Source organism: Glycine max, chromosome 9 (assembly GCF_000004515.6).
Source record: "Glycine max cultivar Williams 82 chromosome 9, Glycine_max_v4.0, whole genome shotgun sequence".
Taxonomy (NCBI): Eukaryota; Viridiplantae; Streptophyta; class Magnoliopsida; order Fabales; family Fabaceae; genus Glycine; species Glycine max.
The window spans coordinates 21,271,728-21,285,147 of NC_038245.2; positions in this window are offsets into that span (position 1 = coordinate 21,271,728).

Below are 13,420 nucleotides of genomic sequence, written 5' to 3' on the forward strand. Positions count from 1 at the left end.
CTTCTGATGAGGCATGGGCACTAATCCCTGACCCAACTACAATTCGTTCGAAAGGTCGGCCAAAATCAACAAGGATAAGGAATGAGATGGATTGGGTCGAACCATCTGACCACCGACAAAAATGTAGTAGATGTGGAGCTGAAGGGCACAATAGGCGCCGATGTCCAATGCAATCTGACCGTGAGAGTAATTCATTTAATTGATTTTTGTATGTTACATGACTGACTTGTATTGCTTTAGGTTTTGTTCAATGTATTTACTTGTTGGTCTTCAATGAAATCGTCAGTTACTTTTTGTTGAATGTGTGCTTCTAATGAAATAAAATTACATTTAGAAGTTGAAATAAATGGAGTGGATCAATCGAGGTTGAGTGACATTGGTGTTGATCGTTAGTTAGAATGACAAACTATGGACTTAGTCATTATGGTTTAGTGTTTAAGTATTATGGTTTAGTGTTTAGGGTCTAAGCCTTAGGTTTTAGTGTTTAGAATTTTGGATTTAAGGGTTTAGGGTTAAGGGGTTTGGGTTTAGGGTTAAAAATTGAGTGTTTAGGGTTTGGGGTTAAGAATTTAGTGTTTAGTTTTTATATTTTATGGTTGAGGGTTTAGATTTTATATTTTAGTGTTAGGGGTTTAAAAGGTATGGTTATGGGATTAGGGTTTACTTTTTATGTTTTAAGGGTTAGTGTTTAGTTTTTTATTTTAAGGGTTAGGGTTTAGTTTTTTTTATTTTAATGGTTAGAGTTTGTTTTTTTATTTTAAGGGTTATGGCTAAGTTTTTATGTTTTAGGGGTTAGACCTAATTTTTTTTATTTTAGTGTTAGAGCTAAGTATTTTATTTGAATGGTTAGGGTTTAGGTCTTATTATTTAGGGGTTAGGGGTTAGTTCTTATTTTTAGGGGTTAGGGTTTAGTTCTTATTTGTTAGGGGTTAGTGCTAACTTTTTTTATTTTAAGGGTTAGGGCTAATTTTTTTATTTTAGGGGTTAGGGCTATGTTCTTATATTTTAGGGGTTAGGGTTAGGTTTTTTATTTGAAGGGTAAGGGTTTAGTTCTTATTTTTTAGGGTAATAAAATTACATTTAGAAGTTGAAATAAAATTACTTTTTTTAATGTGTACTTCTAATGAAATAAAATTACATTTAGAAGTTGAAATAAATGGAGTGGATCAATCGAGATTGAGTGACATTGGTGTTGATCGTTAGTTACCAACATTAGTTATTTTTATTTTAAGCGTTAGGGTTTAGTTTTTATATTGTAAGGGTTAGGGTTTAGTTTTGAACATTTTAGGGCTAATTGCTTATAGTTTATGGGTTAGGGCTAAGTTCTTATATTTTAGGGGTTAGGGTTAGGTTTTTTAGTTGAAGGGTAAGGGTTTAGTTCTTATTTTTTAGGGTTAGGCTTAGTTTTTTATTTTAGGAGTAGGGTTTAGTTGTCAACATTTTAGGGGTTAGGGTTAGGTTTTTTATTTTAAGGGTTAGGGTTTAGTTTTTTTATTTTTTAGGGTTAGGCTTAGTTTTTTATTTTAGGGTTAGGGGTTAGTTTTGAACATTTTAGGGCTAAGTGCTTATATTTTTAGGGTTAGGGTTAGTTTTTTTATTTTAGGGTTACAAGTTAGTTCTGAACATTTTAGGGCTAAGTGCTTATATTTTATGGGTTAGGGTTTAGTTATGAACATTTTAGGGCTAATTGCTTATATTTTAGGGGTTAGGGTTAGGTTTTTTATTTTAAGGGTTAAGGGTTAGTTTTTATGTTTTATGGGTTAGGGTTTAGTTCACATTGATGTTCATCGTTACTTAGAAACATTAGTTTTTTTCCTTTTGGCTACCTTAGTTATTTGGTTTAGGGTTCATTGATTATTATAGTTTGATACGCGACATAAATTGTATCCATGAGTAAGCCTTAATAAACTAAATTACGTGTGAAATTCAAATGACAAATATACAACAAAGCCTTAATAAACGGAGACATGCAAATCATTCATTTTGGTGTCCGTGATGCCGTGAGGATGTGCCACATGGTTGATCCCATCGTCGTGCTTGGCGATCAGGATTTCTTCTGCCCCGATGCCTCCCTGCTTCTTCTTCGTCAGCCTCCGCAGAAAATGCGTGACGCAAATCAACACCGAATAAGTCACCCGTATTAGGTATTTGTCCCGGTACATTCCATTGTGTTCCTAATAGGGCATTAGATGTTGGAATTGGGCCATGATATTGCTGTGAAGGGGTCATTGTGGGCCATGAAAAATGAGTTTGTGTTTCCACAACACCACCGAACGATTGCTGGCTTGCAGAAGTATCAGTGTGATGACCCTGAAAAGGATACTGATACATTTGTGTCGGATACTCAGCAAATGTTTGTGGCGTGTAATACATTCCATGGCCACGCTCCGCCATTTGTTGGGAATAGTCTTCCACTTCAACAGTATCCCTTCGTCTGTCTATGCCCCGAGTTACAACACTTGACTGAAGTATGTGAAACTGTTGTGCGGGAAATTGACGCTCTGATGCGGGACCATGTGACACTGGCTCAATGACTCTCTCTTGCTCTTCGGATAAAATTGTAATTTTTTCCACATAAGGCATGAGATCATCAACTGTCCATGTATTCCTCCCTTGAGGAGACACCATGTATTGTAATGTCTCTGCAACTTCAGCCTGCAATTATAAGGGTCAGAAAATTAATGGCCATCATTAAAAAAAAGTTCAAGTTAAATATTCAAAAAAATTAAAAAATACCAATGTAGTCGTCTTTGCATTTTGTGGGTCAACAAACATCTTTGTCTTTCGCCTATGCCAGACCATGTAGTCCGAGTTAAAGCTCAATAGGCCTTCTTGTCGGGGATAAGCGTCGACCCTAAATGCATGACGATTATTCCACTGATGAATCATTGGGGCGAACAATTGCCCCCAATTTTCGTCATGTTTCCCTTTTAATGTTATGCCATGAATGTTTAAGGGTTGTGAAGGAGACTCTGAAATTGGTTGTTGCATCCCAAATTGTCTCAACACTCTGTTCGGTTGGTGCCACTCAATAACTTGGAAACAAATTAGTGGCACCACCGCGTACCACGCGAGACTTCCGACTAAACAAACGGGAGGCAACAATGATATAACGGTTGATGCGTAAGGCTCCCACACAAACTGCATATAACAACATAGTTGTGAACAATGTAGTAAAATAAGACATATAATTTTTTATTTTACAAATACAATAGCATGGTTCTTACCTCATGACGTTTCATAATATCTAACTTGCGACGAAAAACTTTCACATCATCATTGCCGATATGTTGGTTTCCACGTCGCAGCCACCTACAAAGAATAAAATTTAATATACCCTAAAACCATTTATTCTATTGAAATGAAAGACGCTGTTGAAAAAGACTGACCTGTGCCCCAGTGGTGTATTTTCTACTTGGGAAGGAGTCCTCTTTGGAGCCAAGGTTGGACATCGTTCCCATGCCCACAATTGTAGTAAGATGCACATACCTCCGATTGATTTAGTTTTATAATCGGTGGCACTGCACATCTCTCTGTATAGAAAACCAAGTACGGCAGCTCCCCATGCATATCTGCCACATTCTTCAAAGTCACGTAAAAATTGAAGGTACCTTAGCGAAACTCTATTACTGGTTTTGTCAACGAACAAGACACCTCCAATGAATCTCAGTATCCATGCACGGGCAAACCTTCGTACTTGTTCTTCGTCGTCGTCATTATTTATTTGTGCAAAATGGTGAGCCAGCCAACTTAATTTAACCACACTACCTTTAATTTCATCTTCTTGTGGTCTGACTCCCAATAATTCCTCACATAAATCAGCCCAATCAAGATTTGTTGGACCGATTAATGGTAAACCATCCACACTTATACCTAACAATACAAAGACGTCTTGTAGAGTAATAGTACACTCTCTGCATCTCATGTGGAACGTATGTGTTTCCGGCCTCCATCTTTCTATCAGAGCACTAATTAATGAGACATTTATTTTTAAGTATCTCATCTTGATAATCCAGCCGAAACCAGATTGTTGAAGAAAAGGAAAAATTTGCTCTGGAATTTGTTCTTCCCCTTGATACGTGGGGACAACTCGTCTGATATGTAATTTCCTTTCTTCTTCCCCATTCCAAACATGTTCTGAAACAACATGCTTAGGTTGCATCCATAATACATCAGTATCGATGGGGCCAGACTTAATGTTGATATGTGATTAACATGATGATGAAGATGCCATTGCTACTACAAAATAAAATATAATACATGTGAAGAAAACTTTAATTTATTAGTAAACTTTAAATATATAACAATAAATTTGTAAAAAATCAAACTGACCAATTTTTAATATATTCTATACATAAATTAAAATACATGTGAAGAAAACTTTAATTTATTAGTAATTTTTTTTCTACAATTAACAAATAAATAATTGAATAAAATATGGACTAACAAATTATTTATAATACAAACAAATATTGAAATGCAAAAAATCATTTCAACAATATATATACAAAAATAATATAATGTACAATGTATCATATATTTAATCACGTAAATTTTCTAAAACAAATAATATTAACCTACAAATTAAAACTAACAAATAATATATATAGAATTCTAACTAAAAATAATTAACTCAAATAATATTAAATTATCAACTCATTTATTTAAAATACAAAATTATAATACTAAAAAGATAAATTTACGTGTGTCAAGTGTCTAATATTACAATTATTTATTTAAGTGTCAAATATTTAATATTACAAAAACTAAAAATTTACGTGTGTCTAAAATTTACAAATATATACCTAAAATTAATATTAACTTGTGCCTAATACTAAAAAATCTAATATTACGTGTGTCATCCTAAAGTATCATGCATGTATATATATTTATTAGGCTAAAGTATCATCCGTCTAAATATATACCTAATACTACAAAAGCTAATATCACATATATAAAATTTAAGAATATATACAACAACTAAATATATATATATATATATATATATATATATATATATATATATATATATATATACACATAATATTTTTATACTAACTAAACAAATATATAATATTTTCATACTAAGTAACCAAATAATATTTTCAGCCAAATATTATTTTCAACCAAATATATACAACCAAATATATACAATAACTATATACAATAACCAAATAATATCTAACAATATATACAATAACTAAATAAAATTTTCATTCTAACTAACCAAATAATATTTTCATACTAACTAACCTAACATTGGAATATATATTAATACGTAAAAAAAATACCTACTGATACTAACTAATTTAAACTTAGAACTTTTGATAATAATAACTAACCTACTATTTACATACTAACTAACTTAGAATATTTCTTAATACTAACTAATTAAAACTTATAATATATATTAACAGATTTACTTTAAAAATACTTACCAGGAATTTATGTCCAAGATAAGAGTAAGGGCACACTTGAAGGATGGAAGCACAACAACAACAAGCACCAAATTTGAAAGAAATTTGAACCATGAGCACGCAAGCACAATAAGCTCTCACACAGAAGAAAGAAAGAGAAAGAGAACTCAATAAGGTGGAGAAATGTAAGTGTAAACAATGAACTTCAACCATTTTTTTTTATAGCTGAAAACTTAACCCCAACGTTCAAAATTTTTTAACGTTCACATGCAATATAGTAGGCTTTTCAGAACTGCAAACCCTAACTGCAAGCCTGCAAGCCTACCTATCTTCTAAACACTGCAAGCCTACAAGCCTTGAAGCCTTCAACGTGTTCCGCAGGAGGCAGTGACAGGACTGCCCACGTTGGCATGTCCTGCCAGTACCAGTGGCGGCATGGCTCCCTCTCTCCTCGTCAGCCATGTCCCGCCAGGACGAATGGCAGGATGGGTGCCCATCTCTCTCCTAGTCACCATGTCCCGCCAGGAAGAATGACGGTATGCATTGAGGCCGCTGTTGCCAATGGCGGTACAAGCTCTCCCGCCGGCAGCAATGACGGCATCCACGTCCATAACAGACCCTGCCTGTAATTTGTTTTAAAACGAACCCTATTTGATAAATTGTTTCTAAAATAAGTCCTGTACAATAAATTTGCCGGTAAATGGAAATACCATTGATTGGCGCTACTCCTTGTATGGTTTCTCAAGCAAGATTACTAATTTTCTCAATCTTTGACCTCAACTTTAGAGCTAAAGGTTGAATCTAAAAATAAGTACAAGGCATATTTCAAATTTAAAGTAGTTTTACAAGCTCCCTTATTCGCCATTATTGTTCATATTGGTAATTCGACACTTTCTCATTCTACGCCTAATGCGGACATTATGTTTTCGATTCTGGTGCCTTTTATCACCTACTTAACTAGTAATCTCTCCTTTTCCCCAAACTTATCATCACTCAAAACCCCACATATTATATCATTATTGCATATGGGTCCAAAGTGAGAACCATAGATATCAGTAGAATTTAGTTATTTCCCTCACTGTCTTGCCCATTTAATTTAAATTAATCTTTCGTAGGATATAGGTATTATGCTATCTTTATTGATGATTTTTCTAGATTTATTTAACAAAAAATCATTCCAAGTTATCCAAAATTTTATATCATAAATGAAGACATATCTCAATAAGGTAATTTGTATTTTGTGTAGTGACAATTCATTTATGATTTCACTCTGATCATGTATCCATCTAGTTATCCTCACATGCAACTCAACAAAAAAATCTTGTTGGAAGGAAACATAAACAAAAATATTGAGGACATTACTCAAACTCTTTTGCTGTGTTAATTCACCTTCAAAATTTTGTGGTGATGTTATAATGGGTATTTAATAAATTGAATGTCATCTTCTATCTAGCCCAACCAAACTCCTTATTCCATGACATATCCTTAGGACCCTCTTTACACTTTTTTTGTTGTTGGTGGTGTATTTGTTTTGTTGTAATCTTGCTCTAAGTTGTGATATATAAAATGTTCACTTATGCCATCAAATGTAACCTTTTTGTATTATGCTTGCGTTAAAAAATAATGTACGTTATCTTTGTAACTCACCCACTATGCATTGAGTTTATACCTAGATTAAGAAAAATTGTATTATGCTTGCGTTAAAAAATAATGTACGTTATCTTTGTAACTCACCCACTATGCATTGAGTTTATACCTAGATTAAGAAAAAAAAAACACGTCTCTAAGTAAAGTAAAAAAAATATCATTAATCATACAAGAATTTATAGTGCAATTTACATATTACACATTACCTAGTAACAACTAACAAGGAAAATCTAAAAAATCAAACCTAAGTTATAGCTGCAGTGTGAACACAGTACTCATACACATTCCTATTTTGTTTTGGCCAAAATTTAGTTCAAAATTCTAAATAGTAGTTTAAGAATTTTTCAAATAAACTTCTGTATTATATAAAGCAGAAAATAGACTAATGTCCCAACCCAACAAGCCATTATAAGAAGAAAATGATTGAAACGAATGATATGAATTATGAAAGAAGAGTAGTTAGGCTTGAAGAATGAGAAACACAAATAAAGGATCATCCGTACGTGATGGCAAGTCTGAAATGCCAACCGTGTGATCTTTAACATGATCTCGTAATATCTGTAATCATCACACACACCCCACACGAGTCTCAATCTGAGGGACCACAACCACATACGCGTATTCCAAAATTAATATCGAATAATTAGCCACATGGGCGACGTGTGTGAACGAAGGAAGCAATGTTATGTGCGTGCGAGTCTGTTGTTTGACGTGGTTCCATGTTCACTCTTCGTGCCGTTGCACTTGCTACCTCTCTCCCAAAAAATTATTAGGTGATTCACGATTATTAAGTCATTCATAACCTTAATGAATAATCATGAAACATATATATAATTAAAGAAATATTTATTAAATTAAATATATACTTAATAATTAATTATGTTATTCTTTAATTTAAAGAATCTTAATGAATATAAAAATATTAGGTTATTTATGTTACATAATTATTGGTTTGAGATTTTGATCGAGCATCTAATATTCTCTTTTCTCTTTCTGGACCACTGCTTCCGTGCTTCGCGCCTTAGCTGGATTCTATTCACTTCTCCTAACGTGCAGTGTGCACCACTGCACCACTCTCCATTTTCAGTCATAGGGATACAATGGAAATATTTTGATTGAAATGTTTTTTTTTAAATATGTTTTTTTTGTTTTTATATAAATGACTGATTTTTTTAATTTTTTATTTTGATCTCAATATTTTTAAATATTTTTAACTCTAAGGAGATATAAGAAGGGTGAAGAAAGGAGAGAAGAGATGGTGAGTTTGAATCTCTTTGACGAAAAATTATAATAAAACTAACAAAGTAACATATTGTTGATAAATAAAAACTTTTTTAACTCTAATGAAAATTTTTAACAAATTTTAGAACTAAAAACGAAATATAAAAAATTACTATGAACCAAAACAAAAATCCTATTATTTATGAATAATAAAAAACATATTCAAGTCTGTTTTCTTAAAATCAAGTTTTTTTTTCTATGACATCACTGTATTCCTAACAGCAAATAAACTTAAAAAAACAATTCATTCAATTCAAGGTAAAATTTTATGAGAAAATAATATGTCCTCATGTTGTAAAAAGTTTTTATAATATGGTTAATTTAATTACAAACTAATATATATATATATATATATATATATATATATATATATATATATATATGTTAATTCCTTTTATAATAATTATCTTAAAAGTATATTAATAATATTTTTTAATTAGTTGATAATGTAATTTCTTTTATACTTATACTGGACTAAACAATTACCTGGTACCTAACTTAAGTTGACTACTATGTTTGGGCCTTATGGCCATGTAGATTCAAAGTGGCAAACCCTATTGGAGAAACTTATAGGCTTTTGCTATATCTAGTCTTCTTATTTATTTAGCACACCTCCCTTACTATCATAAATAATTTATATACCTAAAATATCCTTATTATTTCAGAAAGTAGATTCTAGAATGATGTTTAAATTTTTGTATTTTGGAAAATACTTTTCAGAATATAGAAATTTAAACATTATGTAATACACAACATTAAGTTCTAGGAAGTACAATTTGGAATACTATTTAAATTTTTGTGTTCTAGAAAGTACTTATCTGAAAGTTATTTTTTTCTTCAAAAAGTATTTTTCAAATTTTAATGAAAAAACATTTTGCATTTATTTCAAAATCTAAAAAGACAATCATCTCAATAAAGCGACACACAAAGAAAGCATTCTAATGTGTCTATGTCTCACCTCTTGAACCTCTAACCAAATTACACAACATGTGCAAACTATGTATGGAGATCTGAAACTTGTAAGCATTTTCCCTAATTTTGTGACAATAGAATAAAGCTATCAAATCAATAAAATCAAGAAAGTGAGGGGGAAAGGAAGATTAAAGCAAGATATCAAATTGGAGTAAGAAATGGAGTGAAAGAAGAAGAATTCTAATGAAAGAGAGGGGGAATATTTTTTGGGGGGGGGGGGGGGGGGGTGGGAGTGTGACCATATAGAGAAAGAAGAGCATAGGAAGTGTACTTAGAAAAAAAAGGAAGTGGTTATAGCAGGGCTAGTTTGTATTGTAACCCATAATTTTTCTCTAAGGTCCTTGATTCTTTTATTACTCTCTTAATATAACAATTCTCACCAAATTTAATCTACAAAAAGTTCTTGAATTGGCTATATTTATTTTTATCAAAAACTAGTTATTAATTTTAAAAATGTCTTGGACTTGCATGGGAGTAGACATGTAAATTTCTTTCTTATCTTCTCTTCATAATCTATTACTTGGCAGTTTAGAGGGTGGAGACTTATGTTGGATTTCCCTTGTAGTTACTTTATGGTCCAATTTTTCTTCATACAAACATGTTCAAGGGAAATCCTATTCGCCAGAAAGTGCACTGGATCGTCAAATATTTAAAATTAAAACGGATAAATTCAAGTATCGAACTCAGGGAACTAGTATTAGTTAGGGTTAAATTCAGAAATAAGGCGTTGTTGAAAGAAACATTGATAATTGATGGTTTATAACAGATTTAAACTAAGTCTAAGCTAAAAACAGTAAAAATGCAAGTAAATATTATTGACAGCAGTAGGTAAAAGTGTTGGGTCTTTCTAACAAACAAGCTGATGTATATAAAGATGTTTCTCTAATCAATCATGCTTTTGTATTCTATGTTGTACCCTAAATTACTAAACCTCGATCCCTAGTTAGGCTGAATCAATCCAAGCTTCATCCTCAGATCCCTCTTGTTGGACTAGGCTTAATTTAGACAGCTCTCGTAGGTTAAGACTAACTAAAACTAAGCTTCGTCCTCAGATCCCTCTTGCTGGACTAGGCTCAGCTAAAATAGCTTGCGGAAGTTTAGACTAATTTAACCTAAGCTTTGTCCTTAGATCCCTCTTATTGGACTAGACTCAGACCAAACAACATTATTATAACAGTATATTTAAAACCAAAACTTAATCCGTAGATCCCTTATTTTAGACTAAGTTTCAATCCTACTTCCATCAAGTTCTAAGGCAGCAGTACAAGAGCATGCAATCTTTAAGCATTGAAAGAAGCATTGAACACAGAAAACACAATCAATTAGATATAAAGTAATTACATTAGTTGTTCCTTAGAAATCCCCAATAAGGGTATTTAGCCAGCCATTACAGAAAAACCCTAACAATAATGAGATTAAGAGTAGAGAATAACTGCTCCTTACACAATAAGGGGGATCCTTCCTCCTCTTCTCAACATTTCACAATCACTCTACAACTCACTAATCTCTCTCTAATTACAAATCCTAGGTCTTCTCTGCAAAAGCTGCTCCTCTTGCTGCCTTAAGAGCTCTTTTCTTGAAATAGGCACTGTGGTGTTCTTTGGAATTCTTTGCAAAAGCTGTCTCCTCATTACGTACCCTAATTCTGCATAAGATAGGCTTTAAATAGGCTCTGAATCTGCGACATTGCGCTTAGCGCCACCCTCGCGCTTAGCACGAGTAAGTGGATTTGAGCTTAGCGTCAGCCATGCGCTGAGCCTGGTTGAAGACAACTACTGCGCTTAGCGCACTGATCTCGCGCTTAGCGCGTGACCTTGATACTAATGCTCTACCAGATTCTTTTATCGCACTAAGCGTGCTGAAGCTGCACTTAGCGATGGATGCGCGCTTAGGCTAACTGATGAGCTTTTAGCACTTCACGACTTAACCTCTTTTTAACCTGAAATTACACAGATTTCATCATTAAATCCAATGGAAATATTCTAGAGATCGCTTTAGCAATAAAACAAGATTTATTTACAAAATTATTACAAAATAACCATAAATTGGGGAACTATACAAATTTTGGAAAATGTTTTCTATACAAAAGTTAGTCGTATAAGACGACTAACAAACTCCCCCAAATTTACAGTTTTGCTTGTCCTCAAGCAAAGAAAGAACAGTTCACTTGTCCTCAAGTGACAAACTACAATGGTCACTCAAAAAAATGGTATTTGCTTCACAGAGAAATTGAACCATATGAACTGAATATCATGGAATGCTTTAATCAATTGCTTTTCACAAACATGCAACTTTTCAAAGATAGGAACATACACATTGGAGTCACAACTGAAATAAGCTAATAAGGATGACAGAAATCAAGGAAGGATCATCAACCAAAACCTCACAGTCATTGTTTCACTCAAGCTCAAGTGTTTAGGCTCATTCCATCATAAACAACTAACACAAGTCCCAACCTTTGCATTTCATCTCATATCATACAACAATGAACATACAAAATGAATCCGAAGGACTTTCTAGGCTTGTAATGGGGTTAGGCTGCCAACAAATCATGGTTTTTCTAGGATTCAAAAGCTTAGGTTCTAGGAGAGCATTCATCCATAGATAAACCTTCACTTTTTCATTCATTCCCACCCCATACTTGCCTTTTATTTAGGCACTCAGCTTTCATTCATGGAATTACAACATACACACTTATTAATTTCATTTGTACTTATAGTTGTTTTTTTTTAACACAGAAACAATATGTGTAAATACAAAAATAGTGTGTGTATGCTATTTACTTTGACCATTTCGATTCTTACCCAGTATCTCCCCCAAATTTGGAACAAATTTACCTTGAACCACACTTCTTGTGGATGATGCTCTCCTACAACTTAATACAAGGTAGCAGGAGATAACACTGTATAGGTTTAGGGTTCAATCAATCAATAATTCATTTAGCTCAAACTAGGTGCAAGGGATAAATCATTCAAGCACGTGGTCAGCTTTTTGGCTAAGTGGCTATCACAATCAAACACGACCTTCATCATCCTCAATTTCATGCATTCAGTCCATACTTTGGAGATTCATGCAAAAATCAGTACTAAATTATAGTCATTTCTCTCAAAATTTAAGGATCACACTCTCACCGGGATACGGTCAATGCATTCCTTCACAATCAATCTGACAAACTGATTAACATTTTCAGTCATACTTCCAATCACATGCTTATTCTCTTCTAATGGTTGCAAGCTTGATCAAAACAAACATCTAATCATTCCAATCCACTCAATTCATACATTTGCTCAATCAATTCATTCACAAACACTCATTTCATACAAAACAATCCACTGCATATCAAATTCAACCAGTTCACTGTTCAAACAAGCTTTTTGTACAAGTAGTCAAACAACTACACTACAACTGAAATTTAAATAACTAAAATTTAAAGAACTGAAACATAAAGACTGAAATTTAAATGACTGAACATAAATCATAAAATAACTGAAATAAACTAAATTGTTCAGAATGCACAAATTTAAATGTCCTGCTCTTGTGATTGCTCCTATGCATGCTCATTAAGATCCAACACCTGAGCAGCTAGTGAATCCTGAGAGATAGGCTGCTCTAGCTCAGATGCTGGTGCAGATGGCATGGAATCATCAGGTATGGGTGCTGGAGTTGGCTCTGGAATCTAGTCTGTGGAAGTCTCCTCCTCTTGAGCCCTGTGTACATCTGCATCATAATAAAATGGCTCAGGATGGGTGAGCTCATCCTCCCCTTTTGTTGCTGCTGCTGGCTCCTCTGGCTCAGGCTCCTGGGCTGCAGAGGCCCTACCCCCTCCAGAAGGAGAAGGCTGGGCTCCCAGCCAGGCCACCTGCGTGTCAAACTTATCCATGCTCATGATGGATGGCAGGCCCAAGCCCTGAAGGCTCTGCATGATAATGGTCTGCCCCATGTGTAAGCTCTGGAGCATGGAATGAAGCATATGTGGTGTAAATAAAAAATCCGAGGGTCCAAAAGATAAAGGAGCTGGAAGTGGTATCTGAGTAGATGGAGCATGAAGTGGTATCTGAGTAGATAGAGCAGGAATGACTGGAGTCTGTGCCGGAGTCGAAATA